Source organism: Mirounga leonina, unplaced genomic scaffold (assembly GCF_011800145.1).
Source record: "Mirounga leonina isolate KUSES-001 unplaced genomic scaffold, KU_Mleo_1.0 Mir_176, whole genome shotgun sequence".
Taxonomy (NCBI): Eukaryota; Metazoa; Chordata; class Mammalia; order Carnivora; family Phocidae; genus Mirounga; species Mirounga leonina.
In genome coordinates this window covers 18507933-18535112 of record NW_023270454.1, presented here as the reverse complement: position 1 = coordinate 18535112, position 27180 = coordinate 18507933, and the positions used below count along the sequence as shown (strand labels likewise).

Below are 27180 nucleotides of genomic sequence, written 5' to 3'. Positions count from 1 at the left end.
TGTCTGATCATCTGAAGATAGCATTAATAAAATGAAGTGGCAAGCCACAGACTGGGCTATATGCGCAACAAAAAAGGGACTGTATCCAGAATATATTAAGAACTACTCCTAAATTCCCAATAATAAAAATATAAGGTATTCAAAATGCATGAGTTTTACAGAGAAGCAAATCAACCACTATAGTACAATACATTGAACACTGACAGAATTAGTACAAAAAGTTATAGGAGCATCGAGCAGAAGTGTCATCATCACACTAGAAGCATGGGGTGGGGGCAGGTTTGGGATGCTAATTTTTAAAGGGAAAGTTGCAATGATGAGGGAAAGCTCCAAGAAAGTATTGGGAAGTTGGAGGAAGTTAGGGAATACCATAAAGGAGGAAGTTGTTGGTATTCTGTTGACCTAATTACCACTGAGGTTTTTTTACCATGGCATATCAAGTGACTATATGCAATGAGAGACACCCATCAAAGGCTGAATGTTATCAGATGTCCTAAATCACAGGCAGGCACTACAGTATCCACTGAATGATGGAAATGAAACATTAAAGATCATGGTCAGACATACCTAATGGGCATAAGTGGGTTACACAAACAGATACCATGTGTCACTTCTGTTGTTCTGATGCCTCTCTCTCAGCTCACACCTCTGGCCTCATATGGGGTCCCCTACTGCTAGTGGACAGAGGAGAAGGAAAAAAGCCTGAGCCTGCTTCTTGGTTTGTCAGCTCAGTATGTTGTTGTAAACCAAAATGAACTGTTACTCCTCAAGTAGGAGTAACCATGACAGAAAGTGCTGAGGGGAAATAATCCTGGTGGGCATGGCTCTGGCAGTATTTCTGGTCATCAATTGAGTATGTAAGGAAAAGTGGTTGGATATAAAGATATACACAAGCTTTTAAGCAGCAGCAAATAATTTGGCTGGTTGGTCAGGGCCCAGAGGAAGAAAGGTTAAAAAACTGGAGAAAAAACAATCTGGGAGAGAAGTTTGTGGCTCAAACTATGCAAGTGGATATAAACCATGCAGTTCTTTGTGTCTCAAGTCCACACCCATAAAAGATCATTCCCTAGTCAGGAGCCTAAACAACTGAGTAGACAGGATGATACATCCAGTAGATAGCAGCCAATCTCTGTCTTCTGCCTTCTAGATCTTGCACAATGGGCCATGAACAGAGTAGTTACAGTAGCAATGATGGAGGATATGCAGGTGCCCAACAGAATGGGTACCCTTCCACCACAGTGATTTGGTTACTCCTGTTGCTGAGTGTCAACCTCGCAGCAGCAGAGACCTAAGAGCCCTTGATAGCAGGGGAGTCTGCTCCTCCCTCTCCCTCTCCCTGCTCATGCTCTCTCTCTCACACAAATAAATAAAATCTTAAAAAAAAAAAATTAGATGGGATTATTAGGAAAGATACCTCCAAGAATATGACATTTCAGATGAGACCTGAAGAATGGAGCAGCCATGCAAAGGGCCAACGACAGAGCATTTCAGGAACTAAGTCAAAACAGCACCTAAGTAGGGAAAAGGCTTGGTACACTCTAGGAAATGACAGAAGTGGGCTGTGACTGGTGCAGAGGGAAACACATGAGCTGAAGTTGGAGAGTTAGGCCAGGGCTAACTCATCAGGACAAGACATGGAGTAGGAATTTCATTCTAAGTATAATCAGAGTTCAGTGTACAATGGAAGAAGTGACATGATCTGATTTACATCTTCAAAATACGACTTTGGCTGTTCTTTGCAGGACAGTTATATGGAGGGCAAAACTGATAGTAAAAAAGAGAAGTTTTGAAGAGAAACAAGACAAAGATGGTAAACATAATCTACCTTTTCAAAAAGTTTGTTCCTTTTAGGAAAGTATAGAAATAGAAATGCAGGCAGAGGAGAGTACAAAATCCATGCTAGACTTTTTAACATGGAAAAGACTTGAGCGCATTTGAGGCTTGGGCAGACAGTGGAGAGAGGGAAGATCAAGGGGAGAACAGAAAACAGATGAAGACTTTCAGTTCAAGACAGTAGGATGAAGGACACTTCTGCCTCCCTTTCCTCCCACGATGTCACTGAAATTTCAGAAAATGTACTCATGTTAAATGTTGTGTATTCATAATTATATAGGAAATAAAGAATTCCTGGACTATAGAAATAAAATGGGATAAGACTGGTAGAGAAACAGAAGGAGAGAAAATTATAGCACCACAGTTCCCAAAAGTGGCAACACTCTACCAGGGACATTTTAGAAAATTCTGCAAGTGATACTGGCCTCTAATGCTAGGATACAGAAATACTAGACGTCCTACAAATCATAGATAGTTCCAATTGTGAAGAATATCCCTGTACCTTGTACAAATTTTGAATGCCATTCATGTAGACTACAAATACTTATAATTTTCTAAGCCTAGAATTAAAACCTATACTGCTTATAAATACAGTTTGCTTATACAATTTTGATATAATGGAGTTTATACAACCCTGTGTACATCAAAGAAGAGTATCCTTTTTTAAGATTTATTTATTTATTCACGAGACAGAGAAAGAGAGCATGAGGGACTGGGAGGGGCAGGGGAGAGAGAGAGAATCACAAGCAAATTCCCCTCTGAGCGTGGAGCCCAAAAGGGGGCTCTATCCCACGACCCGGACACCATGACCTGAGGCAAAACCAAGAGTCAAACACTTAAACAACTGAGCCACCCAGGCACCCCCATCCTTTGTTTTATTTGAAACAAGAGTTGTTCACCATTTCAAAATATTATGATGTCCGTATGAGTATGTACACAGTTATAATGTTATAGGTGTTTTTTACTGTTTTTTTAAGCTTTAGATTCAATATATAGGCAAATAACAATGAACTTATTCGGAGAATGCAATGTAAATATTTTAAACACTGACAATATAAAAAGACCAATATAACTAACCAATTTGGGAAACATAAAAAGAGAAGAATGGTGGGAAAAGAAGTAAGTATGCTATTTCTATCATTTTTTTTTTTACAACAGGGAGTCCAGAAAGATGATGTGAAAGACTGAATGTTTATATTCCCCCAAATTCATATGTTGAAGCCCTAACCCCCACATGATGGTATTTGGAGATGGGGCTGATGGGAGAAAACAAAAGTTAGATGAGGTCATGAGGGTGGGGTCCTCATGATAGCATTAGTGGCCTTATAAGAAAGAGATAGCAGAAAGCTCTCCTCACCCCACAACCCCACCCCAACCCCACTCCCGTGAGGCACAGTAAGAAAGTGGCCATCTACAAGCCAGGAAAAGAACTTTCACCAGAAACTGAATCAGCTGGAGCCCTGATATAGACTTCTTAGACTTCTCAAGAGAAGTATATTTCTGTTGTTTAAGCCACATGGTCTATGGTATTTGTTACAGCAGCTCTAGTAGACTAAGACAAATGACAAATCAAAAAAATAAAGATTTAAAGAATCAAATATCTATCCCATATTTCCCATACAAATTGTACCTCTAATTAAGCAAATAGTATGAGGGGAAGTTTGTCTTTATAAAAATAACCCAGTTCAAAAAAAACCTATCAAGAAGGAATGAGGAATTTATATTATCCTCATTTTGAAATGCCTAGTGAATTAATAGACTTAGATATTGAGCACCAGCTACAATACCACAAAAATAGAGAAAGCACGACATCTGTCTCTGAATGGAACAAAACTCCATCTATAAGAATCATTGGGAAAAAAACTGATCAGACTTCTAATGACAAGAACAAGAGAAAGAGAGAGAGAAAGGGAAAGAGAAGAGAGGAAACCTGCAGATTAAAAAACAGTTAAGAGACCTATCCACTAATTGCAATGTGAGAACTTTAGATTCTGATCGAAGTAAAAAGAAAAAATAAAAAAAAAAAATCTTTTGGGTAGTGAGTCCACCAAAATTCATGTTCCCCCTTCCACAGTTTAGAGCTGTCACTAAGAAGTAGCTGTCTGGCCAACAACTACATTTTCCAGACCCTTTTGCATCTGGAGGTGGCCATAAAATCAGTTCTTACTAATGGAATGTAAATTGAAATTATGGCAAGACTCCTGAAAAGTAGGTATGCCTTGTCTGTTGTCATTTCCCTTCTAAAAAGCTAACTGCAGAGAATATTAAGACTTAAGAGGATGGTGGAACCACAATATGGAAAGAGTGGAGTCACTGAATCACCATCATGGGCTGTCCACTAACTAGGAAACTCTGCTTTGAACTTTTAGAAGAACAAGATATAAATTTCTATTATGTTATGCCACTGAAATTTAGAGGTTCTAATTGTCACAGAAGTTAGTATTCCCTTAACTTATACAGAAATTGACACAGAAGTAGGGTGCTGCTATTATATAATTGCACAATACTATAGTTCTTCTAATCTAAGAAGCCATGAATTATGGGCACCTGGGTGGCTCAGTTGGTTAGGCGACTGCCTTCAGCTCGGGTCATGATCCTGGAGTCCCGGGATCGAGTCCCGCATCGGGCTCCCTGCTCGGCGGGGAGTCTGCTTTTCCCTCTGACCTTCCCCCCTCTCATGCTCTCTCTATCTCATTGTCTCTCTCAAATAAATAAATAAAATCTTAAAAAAAAAAGAAGCCATGAATTACAAGACATAGAATTATTTTATGTACCAGTAAATTGTAATACTGACAATTAAACTACAACATACCACAGAGTTGTATAGGCATCCTCATTTCAGAGATGTGTTAAAACAGATGAAGATGTGGATAACAAAAATCAATGAAACATGGTATATATCTTGGACCTCAGGGACAAATAACAGGCAGTGAGAAACCAGGCATCTCAGACTTTAAAGCTGAAACCCACATGATTCAAATCAAAATACATGGTAAAAGCTATCTCCTGTATAACTAGGAAAACAATCACATGCCAACTGAGCCTAACACTCTATAAAGAAAGAGATTGGGAAAGTTTGAGTATCCATTGCCTTTTATTTTCTGTTTTTAGAAAGCTAGCACCAAAGAAGAAAGGAAAAGAAAAATGTCTTAGGAAAGAACTGGCTAGTTGGAAAGCAGAATTAGAAGGAAGAGTTGAGAAATGTGGGGTTTTTCAAGGCAACTATTTCTGTATCCCAAATAAATAGTGATAAGACTCAGGGGCTGGGGGGCCTTGCTCAACAAAGACCATAAACAGTGGGTTAAACCAAAGGACTTAGGCTTACTGCAGAGATCAATGAAGATGTTGTTTTCCCAGGCAAGCTATCATTTCAAATAAACTTAAGATAGACTCCACTAATTTGAGAGAGATGCATGGGAAATAAGAGCACAAATACAAGATCTCTGGATATAAAGAGAATTAACTACAGCAAATGAAATCAGAAGCCTGATACTTTTCTGAAAGAATTGTATTCCCAAATACAATGAAGATATATTTAGGAGATGACCTAAAAAGGGTTATGTCAGTAAAACAAACATCAGACCTCATACTCACAGGAGGGGGAAGTGAGCATGTGGCAGCCAGGAAGGTAGACTTCAACACCCTCATCAACGTAACTATGGAAGATAACTAACACACGCACATTGTTTAAAGTCATAAAGCTAACCATGGAAAGAATTTTTTAAATATAACTCATATTGGAAAACAGACTGGATAGCTGTTGTTTTTTTTCACATCAGTAAGTCCATAGACTCTGCCCAAAGTCGATAAACCAAGAAACAGTTATAAGTACATAATTTTTAAGTAACCAAGCAATAGAGATATAAATATATCTTTATGGTGGTAGCCTTCAGGAGAATTAAACTGTGAGACTAAATATGGAGAGGCAAGTAGTAGAGAAGGGCATTTACTACTTGTTTTATGTCTTCTTCTGCTTGAAATAAAACTAATCAGGATACAGCATAAATGAGATATCATACAGCAACTACTCAATGAGACTAATATGTACCAATAAATCATTAAGTGAGAAAACCATGTGCACACCCGTATGACAGCCAAATATCTTTAAAAGTATACAGGTCTAGAAATGGACAGATGGAAGAAAACGAATGGATGGATGGATAGATAGATAAATAGATAGATAGATAAATTAGATAGATAGATAGAAGCTATAAACACATAAACTTGTTTCTGATAAGAGTATTAGGAAGGATACACCCCATAATAGATAGATAGATAGATAGATAGATAATAGATAGATAGATAGATAGATAGATAGATAGATAGATAGATAGGAGCTATAGACACATAAACTTGTTTCTGATAGAATATTAGGAAGAATACACCCCAAACGATTCCCAATAGCTTGGGATATAGAGGAGAGGCAGGGATCTCGAAGGCTGATAGAATTATTTCAGCAGGCTCAACTACCATCACCTATATTCTTTCACTAAACTTCAAACTGCAAACCTAAGATTCATTGAATGATATGCTACTGCTTTCAGGAAAACTACTCAAAACCATGAAGATCTGCATTACCTCGATGTTATCTTTTGGACCTCTAATTCTGCCTTTGAAGGAACTGCTTCTGCCCGGTAATCTCCTTTGCCCTGTTCCTTCTAGAAGAGGTTGTCAGGATTCTCAAGGCCCCAACGCAGCTGATGTCACCTTCTTTGAGTATGGAAAACCTTGAGAAATTAAATATGAATTTATAAATGCAACTCGTAAACAAAAGAGAAGCGAGAGAGAGAACACAGGATAAAAGCTGATTTCCGCGATTAAAAGGGTCTACGTCCAGTACAGGAAGAGGAAGCTGCTTGCTGTGATCCACGTCTAGATCTTACTGTTTGTGCTCAGATCCGGCCTCCCTTAGTCTCTCCTCAAGGCGCCAGATCCCCAGCACCCTTTCTTTGAAGAGGACCCCTTAAATGCCGGAACACTTGCCCCTCTCCTTCAGACTTCAGTCTGCCCCCACCCCCCCACCCCCGGCCCCAACTCCGGGCGCGCCCCTCACGGGTGTCCCTTTCCTCTGCCTCTCCCTATATCCCGCCTCCTGGGGCATTCAGTTGCCTACTGGGCGCCCCCAGCTCCCCACACCTCGCATCCTGAGGGCCCTGAGAGCAGCCCCAGGCACCTCCGTGTTCGACCTGTCCAGATGTCAAAAAAGACCTAGAACCCCCGCGGGACATCCCTGCTCCAGGCGCATCCCTAGGGACACCCTTCACCTTGACCTCCTCCCACCGCCCAGCTCACTGCGATCCCGGCAGCACCTCCCACTCCTCACCCACGATCCAGAGCCGAGCCTAACGTTGTGCGGCACCTGGAGAGCCGCTGCAGGGCGCCTTCCGGGGAGGAAGTGACGTAGGGGGGCCGGAAAGCCGAGCGCGAGCGGGGGCTCCAGGGAGAGCCTGAACCCGGGCTTCTGAGCCGCGGAGCCGCGCCGGCCAGTCCTTCGTACCTAGGAAAGGAGTTTCCGTTTTCTTTCTCCGTTCTGGAGCTTTTGGGGTTCCGTTTTCCTCAGGTTTCATGCCCAGAATATTGGTCCAGGGTCGATAGGTCAGCCCACCCTTCGGGTTACACTGAGAATTTCAAGGAGGTAATAGAGGCAATAGTGATCTTGGGGACATGGATGTAAACAGAAAAGGAATGTAGGCAGAAAAATCTGGAAATCTAAACAAGATTGGTCGAAGAAAATGAAGAGGCCGAGAAATTAAATGCTGGACACGGTGGACTGTGAAATCTCAAGGTAAGATGTGGCGTTTTCCTATTATGTGGGTGCTGGGCACTTAAAAAGGGGGTAAAAGAGGACACGGACTTTGAGTTTTTGTCGTAAGAATTTCATCTTTATGAAAAATTTCAAATTCTGTTACTGTCCACTGTGAACTTTTGTAACGCCAGTAATACACCACAAAGAATTTAAATTGAGGGGGGAAATGCCCTTTATTTTTGTCAGGACACCTATCATGTTTGCATTTTGGGTTTCAACCCCAGCCTGGTTTTGCCTCTTAGTGCTCCAGACACTTAATTCCATGCTGCTGCGCACGTGCTGGGGTTCAAGGTGGTGGTGAGGGCCCCACTAGTAGAGTTGGGTAGTGAATGGAAAGAATTGGAAGCCAGCAATTTTATCTTCAAAGAAAAGGTAACTTGTCCACAATGGTAAGAGCCCAGAAAAAGGTTTCTTCTCAGAAGCCTAAAGATCAAGTCATGTTTAAAGGAGGTGAGGCATTGATCACTTCTGTTAGGTTTTGGGGGGTTTTTTTTATTGAAATAGTTATTTGTCAATGATGATGATACTGAGAAACAAAAGAATCTGGAATTTGACCAGTGATTTGACCAGGAGTTCATCTTATGTCAGTTCACTAGTATCTGATGCTTACTGGACTTATGTATCATAAGAACACATTTGCTAGTAGAAAATTAGACTTTATTGTAAAAGCATTTACTGAACTCTTTTGAATACTAGACAATATGGTAAGCCCTTATTATGTGTTATTATCACATTTAATCATCACAAAAATAACCATGAGGTACACACTATTATTGTTTCCATTTAATGGATGAGGTAAATAAGGCTTAGAGAGGTTAAATTATAGATGCATGGTCCTAAAGCTGGTTAATGGTAGCCAAGATTTTGAAATTTGATCTAACTCTAAATATCTTTGCTTAAGCACAATATTCTCTGTTAAATTATCTCATAAAGTGCTTTAAATGCTACATTATTAGTGCTCCACCCCAAAGCACATAGGATTTAATTTTTCTTTTAATTTGATTTATTTTCTTCACTATTACTGAAATCAGCCCCACAAGTTCTTAATGTAAAAGATAGTCTCTTGTTTTGTCTTTTATGATACAAATTTATCAAGTGGGGATTCCATAAATGTTAGCTCCACTCTTTCTACTTTCCACCCCAAAATACATACACAAGACACATAAACATTGAGAATTTTGGCCTTATTTAAATTTTCTTATTATTGAAACTTTGAATGATTCATGTACATGTATTTCTTTTGCTCTGGATAAATTTTAAAGAAAAACCAAATGAAATTTAGTATAAAATGGTGTAACCAGGGTGGCTGGGTGGCTCAGTCAGTTAAGTGTCTGCCTTTGACTCAGGTCATGATCCCAGGGTGCTGGGATCGAGCCCCACATCCGGCTCCCTGCTGAGCAGGGAGCCTACTTCTCCCTCTCCTGCTCCTCGCGGGCCCCCCCCCCCCCACTCATGCTCTCTCTCTTTTGCTCTCTCTCTCTCAAATAAATAAATAAAATCTTAAAAAAAAAGGTGTAACCAATTATATTCCTTAAGTGTTTGACAACATAGTACTTTATATATGCTTTTATTTTCTTTTTTTGTTGTTGTTTTTCCTGCTACGAATATGACCATTATTCTCATGGCTTTTCTGACAATTTGCTTGCAAGGCAAAATTAAGTCAAGATAGTTTAGTATTTTCTAGAATTATAATGTCTACAAGTCATTTCTTTGAAAAGTTCATTGTAGGGGCACCTGAGTGGCTCAGTCGGTTAAGTGTCTGACTCTTGATTTCAGCTCAGGTCATGATATCAGTGTCGTAAGATGGAGCTATGCACTGGGCATGGAGCCTGCTTAAGATTCTGTCTCTCTCTGCCCCTCCCCCCCACCTTTCTTTCTAAAAAAAAAAAGAAAGAATAGTTCATTCCTTATCATATTTATTTAGGTTTCAGTTGTATAATCATCAGTTCAATATTTAATTTATAAATTATAAATACATATGGTATTAACAAATGTATATGCTGTATCTATGGAAAAGCAATTACCTATAAATGTCATAAATAATTCGATTAGGTTTTCTCTTACAGGAAGGCTCCTTGATTATGAAATGATACTCAAGTAAAACTACAGTCACAGTTACAGAAGTCAAATGAGCACACTGGGTCTGTGATATTTCTGCCACAAGCTTTTTCAACACCTGTTGATCAGTCAATCAGAGGAAACCTCTGGGGCTGAAGATATGGCAGCTCAGTGGAAATTCCTTCCCAAAATAGCAATAGCTGAGCAAATTGCTAGGCCAACAGAAGTAGACCATGGACAGGCCTCAGGATTTTGTATGATAGAGCAACTGTCTTCAGTGGTTGGCATTTTTTCAATGTTTAAATCCTTCTTTGGGCTAACAGCTGATTTCCTCCTTTGTCATATTCTTCCTTCCTTTCTGTTTTCCCAGGGAATAATAGCCACACCCTTCCACATTAGACTTTCTTTGGTGAGCAGCCTCTGAAATTGTTATACAGCTGTCCCTAGTTGTCTGGCAGTGACCACTTTCAAGTTTAATATTCCCTCACTAAATATCTCCATGAGGCATTTAAAATGCAAACTTTAAGAGAAACAGAAGGCTGTCAGTTTTTATTTAGATCAAATGATCTCAAAGCCAGTTTTAAATAGCCAATTATTTTGGTAGCTTTGTCTTTCCCTTCTGATGGAGAAAAAAAACCAACATGACTTCATACAGTTTAGTGAAGTCTTCATTTTTTTTTTTTTAAGATTTTATTTATTTGACAGAGGTAGAGAGTACAGGTAGGCAGAGCAGCAGGCAGAGGGAGAAGGAGAAGCAGACTCCTCGCTGAGCAGAGAGCTCGATGCGGGACTCGATCCCAGGACCCCGGGATCATGACCTGAGCTGAAGGCAGACGCTCAACCAACTGAGCCACCCAGGTGCCCCTTCATTTTTTTTTTAAATATCAAACCAACTCAATTTAAACCCTTAAAATTTTCAGCCATGCAAAGGTTCTTAAGTTTTTTTTAAGTTATGGTCAAACTATAAAAACTATTGGTTTTCTTTCTTTATCCCTTAGCATAATATAATGGGCATTTTCTATGTTAATATAAACACTTTAGAAAAATCTGTTTTTATGGCCACTTCAAAATTCCATGAGTTTACTAAGCTGTTCCATAAATTACATTTAAGTTGCTTCAGTCTTTTGCTATTATAAACAGTGCAAAGTTGACCGTGTTTTTACATAAAGCTTTTCCTGTAGTTAGAATTATGTTCTCAAAGCAGATCTAGGACAGAGTGGGTCAAAGGCTGTGACTTTTTTTTTTTAATTATGGTTGAAAGTCAATGTTACATTAGTTTGAGGTATACAATGTAGTGATTCAACAAGTTTATACTTTATGCTGTGCTCACCACAAGTATAGCTACCATCCAAAGGCTATGACATTTAAAGTTAGCCAGATGAAGATGAATGCTCATATATGCAGAATATGGCCCACTTAATAAGTGGATCTGTTGGTTTGCCAATCAGCAGGCAAAAGCTGACAAAGGTTAGAAGAAACCTTTTTATTTAAAATCAATGAAGTTTATTTTTAATTCCCTGAATTAAGACATACCGGATTCAAAACTTCTTTAGTTATGCTCTATTTTATGCAAAGGACTTCAAAAAATTTTACTCTGTAGTAGGTGCTCAGTCAAGAAAGGATTTTAAAACATTAAAATGACTTTAAGCTCATTATGTGGTTAATTTTTTTATCTTCATTTTTTTTAATGATACGTGTAATGCAAGCACATACAAATTTGAAATACTAAAGGAAAAAAGATAATTGAAAGTTTCCCTTAATTTTAAGTTCCAGATACAATAACTAATATGCAATATGCTTGTCTCACTTAATACTATGTTTAGGATATCTTTTCCATATCACTTCTTATTATACTGTATTAGAAAGTACATTTTAAAAATTATTATTAGTAGGGGCGCCTGGGTGGCTCAGTTGGTTAAGCGACTGCCTTTGGCTCAGGTCATGATCCTGGAGTCCTGGGATCGAGTCCCACATCGGGCTCCCTGCTCAGCAGGGAGTCTGCTCCTCCCTCTGGCCCTCCCCCCTCTCATGCTCTCTCTATCTCAGTCTCTCTCTCAAATAAATAAATAAAATCTTTAAAAAAAATAAAAATAAAAATTAGTAGTAGTAGTAAGGAAAAACATAAGGAGTAATACAGTAATGGTCAAGATTATCTGATGCCGTTTTTAAAAGTAGTAACACATGCACATTGGAGTAAAGTCTCCCCCAGAACCCCATTCACTATCCCAGTCAGAGTGCATTTACTCCTCCAGATTAAACACTGTTACCTTGCAGGAAAACTTTAAAATTGTTCATTCATATGCCAAGAAAGCAAGAGAGATTATAGACATAGATAAAGATATATAGATATAATTATACATAGATTCATATGATGATGCTACACACAGATATGTATACTGTATTTATCCCAATTCTATCTCTAATATAGTCTCATAACTGCACACTTATTCATTCCACATTCTTTTTTTTCCAATTTGTGTGAGCCTGAACATTTGTTTTGCTGAATGAAGTGAAATAACAATCCAGTTTCTTAAGCTATAATGAGGAGCAGATCTATGGAATTGAACCAAGCCAAGAAATAGACATGTAGTTATTTAATATGCGCTATTTCAATGTAATGTTCTTCCTATACAAGAATAAGATATGTCATTCCATTTAAACCATTGTCCCATTCCTTATTGTTCATCCATAAGGAATCTGTTAGTATTCCAGCAGTCTTGAAAGGTTCCTCCTCTAAAACTATTTCTTTTCTCACAATCATCCTGGATATTTCACCATGCTAATTCCTCTACATAAACTCTATATCTGTTTTTCTAGTTCGACACACACACAGACACACACACACAATGCTGTTTTAATTGAAATTATATGACATTTGTAGATTATTTTTATGGATTTTATTACAAAATCAATTCTTCCCATTCTTTTCCCATCCCACAGAGTTTTGTGGGGGTTTTTTTAATTGAGAGTGGATGTTAAATTTTGTCCAAAGACCCATTAGCAATCTATGGAGCTGGTCATATAGTTTTTGTCTTTGATATAAAACCCAACTGGTCATGCTATATTCTTCTTTTAATATACTATTGACTTCTATTTACTAATAAGTTTTCCAGATTTTATATTGCTATTCAAAACATCAATCTGTATTTTTCCTTCTTTATTCATTTTGATATCCATGTTACTCTGTCTTTATAAAGAAATATTAAAATTATTTTGCTTAAGTTCAACAAAAGCTGCTTTTGAAATTAATGATACTGGCCTGCAAGCCCAGAAGAATAAAACTTTTATACTTAGACCCTATAAACCAAGTTGAAAATGAGATTATTTCAGATTAAGTGTCATATCTAACTGTGCCCAAATACCCATATATAAACATGGATTATGGAATCTATTCTTATACTTCAACTCTACTTTTATTACTGTTATGATAAAATTTATTTTTCTCTATTCATTTTTGTGCACACAGACAAATTGGCAAAATCTCCAGTAGCAGAAGCATGTGATCAAAAGACCACCCACAGGCTTGGGCCACACATGTGCAGCAGATTTAACCACAGTTTATAAAATAAAACTCATGAGAGGACGCCTGGGTGGCTCAGTGGGTTAAGCGACTGCCTTCGGCTCAGGTCATGATCCTGGAGTCCCGGGATCGAGTCCCGCATCGGGCTCCCTGCTCGGCAGGGAGTCTGCTTCTCCCTCTCCCACTCCCCGTTTGTGTTCCCTCTCTCGCTGTGTCTTTCTCTGTCAAATAAATAAATAAAATCTTAAAAAAATAAAATAAAATAAAATAAAACTCATGAGGGACAAATCTGAAGTTTACTGCTGTAGAGGTGGAAATAATGTTTAATCAAACAAGTCTTTGGGGGCATACCTGATTCTGGGGCATGTATCCAAGCCAGATACGAAGTAAGAGAAGGAAGTAGGAAGACCCCACGGTTTGAAGCACCCTTGTTCCTAGGATCACCAGATAGGCCAACAAGTGGCTCATTAGGATAATTCCGTATTAAACTGAACATTTTCTGCCTCAATTTTTAGTTTTTTTTAAATATTTTTATTTATTTATTTGACAGAGAGCACAAGCAGGGAGAGCAGCAGCGGAGGGAAAGGGAGAAGCAGGCCCCCTGCAGAGCAGGGAGCATGACGCGGGGCTCAATCCCAGGACCCTGGGATCATGACCTGAGCCAAAGGCAGCCGCTTAACTGACTGAGCCACACAGGCGCCCCATAGTTTGTTTCTTGATCAGATTTCTCAGTTACTATTTTATTTGCTGCCCCGTGATCTCTGTTTGCTGGTAGAGAGTGCCAGGAATGAGGGGGAGTAAAATGTTCAGAAGTGGGGGTAAGTAGGCCAGCTCCTTGAAAGTTGAATTTTCAGAGCTTCTGGGGCCACCAGGAGAGAAAAGGTTAAGGAAGGATGCATAAGCAAGTCTGCACACTCCTTTTCACACCCCTTTCATCAAAGAAATTTTTTTATCTTCACCTATTGTTTGTCTGAACAACAAGGGTCTGCATCTTCTAAAAGGAAACTCGTAAACCAGTGTACGAAAATACACTATGTCCTTAATTAACCTGAAACTGTAAGGCAGACTGGTAGATAATATGAAAGTAGAGTGATCTATAGCCTGAAAGTCTCGGTAAAGAAGAAAAGTCAGTGTAGTCACTGAGTGAGAGATCTGGAGGATGGAAGTTTACAGTTTTGAAAATGGAGCATGTCCAAGGATAGCTAATGGAATAAAGGTGTGTTAGAGAGCCTCCCAAGATGACCCCCAGTGATCTCACCAGTTGGTATACCCCTGTGAAGTTCCTTCCATGTTGAATAGTGCTGACTTGTATAACCAAGGAATATTGCAGAAAAGATGGAATGTGATCTCCAAGGCTAGGTCATAAAAGACATTGTGCCTTATATCTTGCTCTTTGTTGAATCATTAACTCTAGAGGAATCTAGCTGTTAGGATATAAGGAAACTCCAGCTATGATATGGAGAAGTCCACAGGACTCCTGCCAACAACAGCATTAACTTTCTAGGCACATGAGTGAGCCACCTTGGAAGTAGATCTTCCAGGTCCAGTCACACTTTCAGACAAAAGTAGCTATGAGCAACATCTCGATTGCAATCTCTTGATACTCTGATCCAGAATCACCTAGCTAAGACCCTACTGGTTCCTGACGCACAGAAACTGTGTGAAACAAATATTTGTTGTTTTAGGACATGAATTTTTTCAACAATTTGTTATGAAACACTAGGTAACTAATACATGATTTTGGGAGATGGAGCAGGTCAATTTATGCCCTCTGTAAGTAGAAGAACAGAGCCAAAGATCTATGCCACTTGTGGAGTAAATAAACAAATAGATGCTAACATCATCCAGAATGATGGAAGCATTTGGAGTGAAGAGAATCAAGAGCCCAACTAGATCCAAAGTCTTAATTCAAAAAAAAAAAAAAAAAAAAAGTGGATGGAAAATACACTTCAAATCAAGCACTTCAAAAGAGTGGGAATTTTTATAAGAAAAAAAGGTAATCTTTGGAAAGCTGAACTGAGACCTACTAAAGGCACTGACCCCACTACCCCACCTTGGTACACATAGAAACAGGCTCTAGGGGTAAATAATAAAAGTGCATGAGAAACTGTATTACTGTTTATGCACTAATCTCGTCCATAATAATAATTAAACCTGTTATAATAACTTAAGAGCCTTTGCCAAGAGTCTTTCCTAAGGAAAAGAAGGGTTTGGTTTTCAGATTCTTACAATATGTTTAAAACAAGCATGGTTTGGGGCGCCTGGGTGGCTCAGTCGGTTAAGCGGCTGCCTTCGGCTCAGGTCATCATCCCAGGGTCCTGGGATCGAGCCCCACGTCAGGCTCCCTGCTTGGTGGAGAGCCTGCTTCTTCCTCTCCCTCTCCCTGCTGTTCTGCCTACTTATGCTCTCTCTCTCTCTGTCAAATAAATAAAATCTTTAAAAAAAAAAAGCATGGTTTGCTACACTCCTCATGATATATAAGAAACACATTTCTGTACCTTTTTGAATAAAATCCTATCTAACTTGGAGGCCTCTCAGGACCACAAGCTACGTTTTTGTACTTTTTCCTTCTTATGACTTCATCACTTCTCTGGTGTTATAGCAGGATCTAAGAAACCAGGCAATCCAGCGACATGTGGGAGAGGCCTCCCTCTGGTCACTAGACCAACATGCTCACTGCTGAGATTCATCGTGAGATTTATTGTTCTAGCCTCCATTAGAAAGTAGAGACCTCTACCTATTTCATTGCAGCCCCCGAGGCCATGATTCTTTTTTTTTTATTTTTAAAATATTTTATTTGTCTGTTTATTTTTTTTTTTCCGAGGCCATGATTCTTAATGCTCAGTGCCCATGTGTCTTCACTCGGTGCCTGCTATGAATGGGTGCTTGTCCCAACCAGCATGAGCATCATCACCGCCAATCAGAGCCCACCACCACTCTGCCCTTCTAGGTTCTGAAAAACCAACTCTCTTCCAGGCTGGAACCAGGATTTTTTCCTAGAAGCACCAGCCCCCATTTCCCTGCAGATAATCCAACAGGTTTTTTTTTAATAATACATGTAAATCAATATCACCTTGAGAGATTTTACACCTGCAAATTTTAACTTTTTATGTCTATAAAAAGTTTCCTGTGACAAAGGAACACTAAATATAATAAAATTTGGGTATACTTCCTTTAAAAAGGAAGGGGAAACTTACATTTTCTTTTATTTGTGAATGATTCCACAATAAAAAAGAATGAATCACTATTTATAACACATAATTTTTGTTCTGTGCACTGAACATTTAATGCATTGCATGCCCATCTCTTCTCTTTTTAGGAACTGCAAGAATGTTTATCTTTCTGGTATTATTTTTTTATTAAGATATAATTGACATATAACATTGTATTAGTTTTAAGGGTATAACCTAACAATTTGATGTATGTATATGTTGTGAAATGATCACCACAATAAATCTAGTTAACATTCATCATCACACACAATTCTAATTTTTTTCTTGTGATAAGAACTTTTAAAATCAACTTTCTTAGCAATTTTCAAATATACAGTCTTTCGATAAGAGAAAAATACTAGCATGAATGTGCCTGTCCTCAACATACACTTTAGGTGGGATTATAAAATTAACCTGGGATATATAAAAGTTATTGCTAGATACATCCTGGTGTAGAGAAAAAATATATGTGGTTGCTCCTGCATAGTTTACTATTAATACAACAATAAAATCTTTTAAAACACTGAGATGAAGGGTGAGTTATATGTCTAGCACCCATTTATCTTAAAATTAATAATAACATTATATATTCATTGTACATATGTCATTTTTAACAACTTGCCTAGTTAATTTCAGCAGTTCTTTCTATAACTAAGGTAATGTTGTAAGAGGTTACAAGATTTTGATTCCTATAATCTCTTTATATTCAGTTTGCCTTAGGACACAACAGAGATTTTTGTTTAATTTTTGATTAAACATAAAAAGTAGAGATATCAATGTAACTGACACCCACACCAAGATATATCAAATGTTACCATTTTTTCCTATTCCCATTGTTGCTATTTTTTAGAAATATACCACTAGATACAGTTGAAGCCTCTGTCCCTTCTCTAACCCAACCCCCAGAAATTTCTTCCAGTGCCTCATCCTTTTCATCTGTTTTGTGTTCCTGAGACTGGAGATGGTGTGTTTTAAATTTCCCAGAGAATATACCTCCAGGCATGGGCAAGGGTAGTTTCCTGGCTGCCTGAAGTGGAAATGAGACAATAGGGTCTAACTGCTTCTTGGGGATTCTTCGAACCAATTACCTGTTTTCAGCTCCTACCTCACTCCCAGAAATAGTCAAAATTGCCAATTAAAGTTCTTTTCAAGGAGGGGCCTGGTGCCTACAATTCCTGAGCCTTTCTGGGACTTTGTGGGGCTAATCATTGCTTCTCATAGGCATGTCCTTCTGCAGACATTTAAGTTTTCTAATGTAGTTAGATCATTCATTTTTATGTTAACCATCTGCCAACAATTTTGTCCATTTCCAGCATCTACTGTCTTCTCTACCAATTTCTGTCCTTTTGGATTTTTACTATTATCTTACGGGATTTTAGTAAAAAGAAGGCAAATTCATCAGAGGGTTTTTCCCCAGAAATATAAATTTTAAAAACACTTATTAATAAATATAATGGCTGAAACAGCCCACAAAAGTATACAGTTTCAAAAACCATTTATAAAGGACCAGTTTTGCCCATAAAGAAGAGTGTAAGAGCAGACCTTCATAAGTTTTCTGCCATCAGAAGAAAAAAAACTTATTTAGAAAAGAAACTGGATCAACTATGATGGTATTATTTAGACAAAGGAAGACTCAGAACTTCATTTCCAAATTAACTTAACTGGGAGGTTTGTGATTATTTTTCCCCTTAGATTTTGCTCTGCTACCTGACCTTGGAACAGAAACACATTCTGTTCTTCTTAGTCCTATTTGTTATTTGGAAGCTCAGAATATTAGAATATGTTACAATGACATGCTATAGAATAAGTAATAAAGTGTGAAACATTTTATTAGAACTGTAAGAGGGTTCATATATGTGCTGAACGATATTCAACATTTATTTCTTCAACAAATATTTGTTGGATACTCATAATGTGCTAGGCATTGAGCTTAGAACTCAGTGTTGCAGTGTTTATAAGATTCAGTCCCTGCATGTTTATGCCTACTTAATCCTACTATGGACTATGTCTTTAATACACATGATAGTCCTATAGTAACTTTTAATTAACAACTTGAAGTAAGAGAATGGTGGGACTCTCCACTTAATTTGACAGATGGCTAAATTTTTAAATAGTTAACTGGATTTACTATGTTAGGATACTCTACCATATGACTAAAAGTTAAATGCACAGAGCAGAAGATTATAATAAAAAAAAGAGCATTTCTTATAAGTGTCCTTTTTCTCCTTGGAATCACATACTGTACTTTTAATTGATTAAGAATATGTTAAAAGGGCAGGTGGTGGTTTCCAGCCACAAGGTCAGAATGTAGAGGGATGTGTGTAAATCCTATGTTTATTAGATCTATAAATATAGTTCTTACTACACTAAGTGCATTTAATTTCTAAGAACCCAGCCCTCAGAACTAGGGTTGCTCTCCAGCCCACTGCTGGAATTCCTGATCGTGGCAGTCTGCTGAAACATGAGTTCAGTTACCAAATATAGTTGAGTGGAGTAAGAGGACAGATGCAAGTCCGAGGCCACAGTTGCCTCAAAGTGACCAAGGACCAAGCAGTCTTTAATGAACAGGCAAGACCAACCTCCGCTCTCCCAGAAAAGAAGAAATGCTCATCTGAAACCCATCATCTTTTCAGAGTCTTCAGAGTGACCAAGGATTGAAAAGGTTTGTAAGATATTTCTTAATATACTAACTACTAGGGCAACATTTTTTCAACTTTTTTTAAAGCTAAAAATAAAATAGTTTGCCTGAAATTATAATACTATTTAGAAGATGCCTTGATTTTTCTTTTGTTTGGAGAGAAAAACTAATGGGAATTTTGTAGTCTTTCCAGAAGCAGATAATACATAAGATTTACCTTTATTTCTACCTCTGCCGTCAAAGAACTGAATTTTCTCTTATAATCTTAATCATGCTAAATTGGTGCTATCTATTCCAAAAGGATTAAATGTAGTTATGGAAGGAACATTTGTCAAGATTGTATATGTGTTATGTTTCACAGAAAATATGAACGCAGTTAATTTGAACCTCACCCATACTTAGGCTAAATACTGATGGCTTAAAGTTATGTACTTAGGTTTTAGTAACATTTTAAGTTGTTAACTATACTTCCAAAGGATTTTTAAAATCAGTTGAGATAGTAATAGCAGATATTTTAAATTATATCTATACATAAAGATTACATGCTTATTTATAAAAAATATAAAGCTTGCTAGGGGAAACTACAGTCAAATTTAAACATCACAGTATGATTTTATATCATGTTGTTTTAAGTTACACATGAAATTGTCTTGAATCCAGTATATGAGGTTGATACAGTATGATTTGAGGCTCATATTACTTTTTTAACATTTGCTAAAAATACAAATCACCTTCTAATATGAATAATGTGACCATATATCAAGTCCATTTACCTGACAGTACTATGAAAAATCTGTTTGATCATGTATGTATAGAAATTACATAATAAATATCCTTTCCAATATTTTTTTCTCAAAAGAGCATGAATGCGCACCTCGAATATTCAGATTTTAAAAATCAGAGTCGGGCACCTGGGTGGCTCAGATGGTTAAGCGTCTGCCTTCGGCTCAGGTCATGGTCCCAGGGTCCTGGGATCGAGTCCCGCATCGGGCTCCCTGCTCCTTGGGAGCCTGCCTCTCCCTCTGCCTCTCTCTCTCTCTGTCTCTCATGAATAAATAAATAAAATCTTTAAAAAAAAAAAATCAGAGTCTATTTGACAAATTATTGGTAACAATAAACAAGGTTTAAGAGATTTATCCAGCCAATAAATGCTCTGTAAATATGTGATTACACATTCCTAGAATACAAATTAGTCCTCTCACATTCTAGTGTCTAATATGGATTAGGGTCTGTATCTTAGGGGCCTTATGTCAGTTCTGTCTCAGCTTCTCTGTGTTACTGCTAAAACTGAACATTGAAGGGGTCCTATAGCATACTTCATAATAGAGTAAGTATTTAGATTATACTAGACAGTTACAGCCATTTTAATTTCTTTACTTCATTGAAAAAAATGTATAGGGAAAACATTAGTCATTTCAAAAAATATGATGTGTTCCTAAAGATATACCAACTGAAATATATAAGGACAAGACAAAAGACTCCACTTCATTATTAATATGTGTGTGGAGGATATCAAAGGGTATTGTGATAACTGAGTTCCAGTCAGGAATTTCAGCTATCTGGAGTTAATGGCTATGTCCCAGCTAAATTCTAGCAAAGAAAACAAATATTGAGCGAAGTAACCCTGACTATAATTTGTAACTGTTATATTAGAGAATAGAGAAACAAATTTGGTAAATAATATTTAACTTGCATACTTTTGATATTAAAACTCATTTATTTTTTTTTTAAGATTTATTTATTTGAGAGAGAGAGAGTGAGCAAGAGAGAGAGCATGAGCAGGGGGAGAAGCAGACTCCCCTGATGAGCAGGGAGCCCAACATAGGGCTCAATCCCAGGGTCCTGAGATCATGAGCCAAGCCAAAAGCAGTCACTCAACTGACTGAGCCCCCCAGGTGTCCATAAAACTCATTTTTTAAAAACTTAAGTAAATCCATTCCAACCTAAGCCAGCTTGACTACACAAAATTCCTTTCCCAAGATTCCTTTCCACAAACCCACAACTTTTTATATTCATTCAGATTTTGTCCTTTTTTTCTTTCTTTCTTATTCTGAATCAGTTGTTTTACTTTAGGACAAAATTATTTTTTCCCTTTACAAAACAATCTGTATACATCATACCTTCTCTTACCAAATACACATCCTACTTTGCTTGCATAGAGATGGTTCCCTTAATATTTCTAGTGGCTTTAATGACATATGCTAATTAGAATTCTTAACCCTTAGAATCCTTAATTTCTAGTAAAAACTAAGAAGTAAGTAATTGTGGATTATCTATTACACTAGCATTCTGTGGGTTGGCAAATTTATAAATACATTTTATGATTTCTAGAAGTATATTCTTCCTCATAGTAAATTTTTCAGTGTGGCACAAAGCATGTTTACTAATAGACCCAAATATTTTTAGTTTCTCTGTAAAAGGAGGTCAAAAGTGGATAAACCTATGTTCAGTTATTAATGTTTCAGTATTTTATTTGGAAGTGATCTGATATTCAATGCATATTCATCATTTAATTTATCTCAGTGTAATTTTAAGGTTTTAAGTTACATTAAAAAGATTTTTTTTTTTAGAGAGGGGAGGGGAGGGAGAGGGAGAGAGAGAATCTTAAGCAGGCCCCACACCCAGCACTAGCCTAGTACACTGAGACAACCCTGAGATCATGACCTGAGCTGAAATCAAGAGCCAGATGCTTAACCAACTGAGCCACCCAGGCACCCCTTTGGAAACTATTTTTAAGTAGACATACCATAAAGCATAATTATTGTTTATATAAACTTTTATCTTCTATATTATAATTATATAATACTAGTTATTGTTGACAATTATGATTCAACAAGTAAATTAAATTTTTTTTATTCTTATGTTAATCCCCATACATTACATCATTAGTTTTAGATGTAGTGTTCCATGATTCATTGTTTGTGCATAACACCCAGTGCTCCATGCAGAATGTGCCCTCCTCAATACCCATCACCAGGCTAACCCATCCTCCCACCCCCCTCCCCTCTAGAACCCTCAGTTTGTTTTTCAGAGTCCATCGTCTCTCATGGTTCATCTACCCCTCCAATATCCCCCCCTTCATTCTTCCCCTCCTACTACCTTCTTCTTTTTTTTTCTTAACATATATTGCATTATTTGTTTCAGAGGTACAGATCTGAGATTCAACAGTCTTGCACAATTCACAGCGCTTACCAGAGCACATACCCTCCCCAGTGTCCACCACCCAGTCACCCCCTCCCTCCCACCCCACCCCCCACTCCAGCAACCCTCAGTTTCTTTCCTGAGATTAAGAATTCCTCATATCAGTGAGGTCATATGATACATGTCTTTCTCTGTTTGACTTATTTCATTAAGCATAACACCTTCCAGTTCCATCCACGTCGATGCAAAAGGCAAGATCTCATTCTTTTTGATGGCTGCATAATATTCCATTGTGTATATATACCACTTCTTCTTTATCCATTCATCTATCGATGGACATCTTGGCTCTTTCCACAGTTTGGCTATTGTGGACATTGCTGCTATAAACATCGGGGTGCACATACCCTTTCAGATCCCTACTTTTGTATCTTTGGGGTAAATACCCAGTAGTGCAATTGCTGGGTCATATGGTAGCTCTATTTTCAACTTTTTGAGGAACCTTCATACTGTTTTCCAGAGTGGCTTCACCAGCTTGCATTCCCACCAACAGTGGAGGAGGGTTCCCCTTTCTCCGCATCCCCGCCAACATCTGTCTTTTCCTGACTTGTTAATTTTAGCCATTCTGACTGGTGTGAGGTGGTATCTCATGGAGGTTTTGATTTGGATTTCCCTGACGCCGAGCGATATTGAGCACTTTTTCATGTGTCTGTTGGCCATATGGATGTCTTCTTTGCAGAAATGTCTGTTCATGTCTTCTGCCCATTTCTTGATTGGATCCTTTGTTCTTTGGGTGTTGAGTTTGATGAGTTCTTTATAGATTTTGGATACTAGCCCTTTATCTGATATGTCATTTGCAAATATCTTCTCCCATTCTGTCAGTTGTCTTTTGGTTTTGTTGACTGTTTCCTTTGCTGTGCAAAAGCTTTTTATCTTGATGAAATCCCAATAGTTCATTTTTGCCCTTGCTTCCCTGGCCTTTGGCGATGTTTCTAGGAAGCAGTTGCTGCGGCTGAGGTCGAAGAGGTTGCTGCCTGTGTTCTCCTTTAGGATTTGGATGGACTCCTGTCTCACATTGAGGTCTTTCAACCATTTGGAGTCTATTTTTGTGTGTGGTGTAAGGAAATGGTCCAGTTTCATTCTTCTGCATGTGGCTGTCCGATTTTCCCAACACCATTTGTTGAAGAGACTGTCTTTTTTCCATTGGACATTCTTTCCTGCTTTGTCAAAAATTAGTTGACCATAGAGTTGAGGGTCCATTTCATGGCTCTCTATTCTGTTCCATTGATCTATGTGCCTGTTTTTGTGCCAGTACCATACTGTCTTGATGATGACAGCTTTGTAATAGAGCTGGAAGTCCAGAATTGTGATGCCACCAGCTTTGCTTTTCTTTTTCAACATCCCACTGGCTATGCGGGGTCTTTTCTGGTTCCAGACGAATTTTAGGATTATTTGTTCCATTTCTTTGAAAAAAGTGGATGGTATTTTGATGGGGATTGCATTGAATGTGTAGATTGCTCTGTAGCATTGACATCTTCACAATATTTGTTCTTCCAATCCATGAGCATGGAACATTTTTCCATTTCTTTGTGTCTTCCTCAATTTCTTTCATGAGTATTTTACAATTTTCTGAGTACAGATCCTTTGCCTCTTTGGTTAGATTTATTCCTAGGTATCTTATGGTTTTGGGTGCGATTGTAAATGGGATCGACTCCTTAATTTCTCTTTCTTCTGTGTTGTTGTTGGTGTATAGGAATGCCACTGATTTCTGTGGATTGATTTTATATCCTGCCACTTGATTGAATTCCTGTATGAGTTCTAGCAGTTTTGGGTGGAGTCTTTGGGGTTTTCCACATAAAGTATCATATCATCAGCAAAGAGTGAGAGTTTGACTTCTTCTTTGCCGATTTGGATGCCTTTGATTTCTTTTTGTTGTCTGATTGCTGTGGCTAGGACTTCCAATACTATGTTGAATAGCAGTGGTGATAGTGGACATCCCTGCCGTGTTCCTGACCTTAGGGGGAATGCTCTCAGTTTTTCCCCATTGAGAATGATATTTGCTGTAGTTTTTTTATAGATGGCTTTTATGATATTGAGGTATGTACCCTCTATGCCTATACTCTCAAGAGTTTTGATCAAGAAAGGTTGCTATACTTTGTCAAATGCTTTTTCTACATCTATGTACATATGATGCTTGTTCTTTCTTTTGTTAATGTATTGTATCACGTTGATTGATTTGCGGATGTTGAACCAACCTTGCAGCCCACGGATAAATCCCACTTGGTCGTGGTGAATAATCCTTTTAATGTACTGTTGGATCCTATTGGCTAGTATTTTGGTGAGAATTTTTGCATCCATGTTCATCAGGGATATTGGTCTGTAATTCTCCTTTTTGATGGGGTCTTTGGTTTTGGGATCAAGGTAATGGTGGCCTCATAAAATGACTTTGGAAGTTTTCCTTCCATTTCTATTTTTTGGAACAGTTTCAGAAGAATAGGTATTAATTCTTCTTTAAATGTTTGGTAGAATTCCCCTGGGAAGCCATCTGGCCCTGGGCTTTTGTTTTTTGGGAGATTTTTGATGACTGCTTCAATTTCCTTAGTGGTTATAGGTCTGTTCAGGTTTTCTATTTCTTCCTGGTTCAGTTTTGGTAGTTGATACATCTCTAGGAATGCATCCATTTCTTCCAGGTTATCTAATTTGCTGGCATAGAGTTGCTCATAATATGTTCTTATAATTGTTTGTATTTCTTTGGTGTTGGTTGTGATCTCTCCTCTTTCATTCATGATTTTGTTGATTTGTGTCATTTCTCTTTTCTTTTTTTTTTTTTTAAAGATTTTATTTATTTATTTGACAGAGAGAATGAGAGAGAGAGCACATGAGAGGGGGGAGGGTCAGAGGGAGAAGCAGACTCCCTGCCGAGCAGGGAGCCCGATGCGGGACTCGATCCAGGGACTCCAGGATCATGACCTGAGCCGAAGGCAGTCACTTAACCAACTGAGCCACCCAGGCGCCCTCTCTTTTCTTCTTGATAAGTCTGGCCAGGGGTTTATCAATCTTGTTAATTCTTTCAAAGAACCAGCTCCTAGTTTCATTGATCTGTTCTATTGTTCTTTTGGTTTCTATTTCATTGATTTCTGCTCTGATCTTTATGATTTCTCTTCTCCTGCTGGGTTTAGGCTTTATTTGCTGTTCTTTCTCCAGCTCCTTTAGGTGTAGGGTTAGGTTGTGTACTTGAGACCTTTCCTGTTTCTTGAGAAAGGCTTGTATTGCTATATACTTTCCTCTTAGGACTGCCTTTGCTGCATCCCAAAGATTTTGAATAGTTGTGTTTTCATTATCATTGGTTTCCATGAATTTTTTTAATTCTTCTTTAATTTCCATGTTGACCCATTCATTCTTCAGTAGGATGCTCTTTAGCCTCCATGTATTTGAGTTCTTTCCAACTTTCCTCTTGTGATTGAGTTCTAGTTTCAAAGCATTGTGGTCTGAAAATAGGCAGGGAATAATCCCAATCTTTTGGTACCAGTTGAGACCTGATTTATGACCTAGGATGTGATCTATTCTGGAGAATGTTCCATGGGCACTAGAGAAGAATGTGTATTCCGTTGCTTTGGGATGGAATGTTCTGAATATGTCTGTGAAGTCCATTTGGTCCAGTGTGTCATTTAAAGTCTTTATTTCCTTGTTGATCTTTTGCCTAGACGATCTGTCCATTTTAGTGAGGGGGGTGTTAAAATCCCCCACTATTATTGTATTGTGGTCGATGTGTTTCTTTGCTTTTGTTATTAATTGCCTTATATAATTGGCTGCTCCCATGTTAGTGGCATAGATATTTATAATTGTTAGATCTTCTTGTTGGATAGACCTTTTAAGTAGGATATAGTGTCCTTCCTCATCTCTTATTACAGTCTTTGGTTTAAAATCTAATTTGTCTGATAGAAGGATTGCCACCCAAGCTTTCTTTTGGTGTCCATTAGCATGGTAAATCGTTTTCCATCCCCTCACTTTCAATCTGGGGGTGTCTTTGGTTCTAAAATGAGTCTCTTGCAGACAGCATATTGATAGGTCTTGTTTTTTAATCCAATCTGATAGCCTGTGTCTTTTGATTGGGGCATTTAGCCCATTTACATTCAGGGTAACTATTGAAAGATAGGAATTTAGTGCCATTGTATTGTCTGTAAGGTGACTGTTACTGTATATTGTCTGTGTTCCTTTCTGGTCTATGTTGCTTTTAGGCTCTCTCTTTGCTTAGAGGACCCCTTTTAAGATTTCCTGTAGGGCTGGTTTTGTGTTTGCAAATTCCTTTAGTTTTTGTTTGTCCTGGAAGCTTTTTATCTCTCCTTCAATTTTCAATGACAGCCTAGCTGGATATAGTATTCTTGGCTGCATATTTTTCTCATTTGGTGCTCTGAATATATCCTGCCAGTCCTTTTTGGCCTGCCAGGTCTCTGTGGATAGGTCTGTTGCCAATCTAATGTTTCTACCATTGTAGGTTACATATTTCTTCTCCCGAGCTGCTTTCAGGATTTTCTCTTTGTCTATGAGACTCGTAAGTTTTACTATTAGATGTCGGGGTGTTGACCTATTTTTATTGATTTTGAGAGGGGTTCTCTGTGCTTCCTGGATTTTGATGCCTGTTTCCTTCCCCAAATTAGGGAAGTTCTCTGCTATAATTTGCTCCAATATACCTTCTGCCTCTCTCTCTCTTTCTTCTTCTTCTGGGATCCCAATTATTCTAATGTTGTTTCGTCTTATGGTATCGCTTATCTCTCGAATTCTGCCCTCGTGATCCAGTAGTTGTTATCTCTCTGTTTCTCAGCTTCCTTATTTTCCATCATTTGGTCTTCTATATCACTGATTCTCTCTTCTGCCTCATTTATCCTAGCAGTTAGTGCCCCCATATTTGATTGCACCTCATTAATAGCCTTTTTGATTTCAACTTGGTTAGATTTTAGTTCTTTTACTTCTCCAG

General features: G+C 38.1%; 1 protein-coding gene across 5 annotated transcripts in view; it reads left to right on the top strand.

The window, feature by feature from the left end:
• The first annotated feature begins 18959 nt into the window (after positions 1 to 18959).
• PALLD (palladin, cytoskeletal associated protein) overlaps positions 18960 to 27180 on the top strand; it is a 428477-nt gene continuing 420256 nt past the window's right edge. For all 5 annotated transcript variants that reach the window (XM_035022736.1, XM_035022734.1, XM_035022732.1 and 2 more), the window contains exon 1: positions 18960 to 19091. The gene's annotated coding sequence lies outside the window, so the exon portion shown is untranslated. The remainder of the gene's footprint in view (positions 19092 to 27180) is intronic.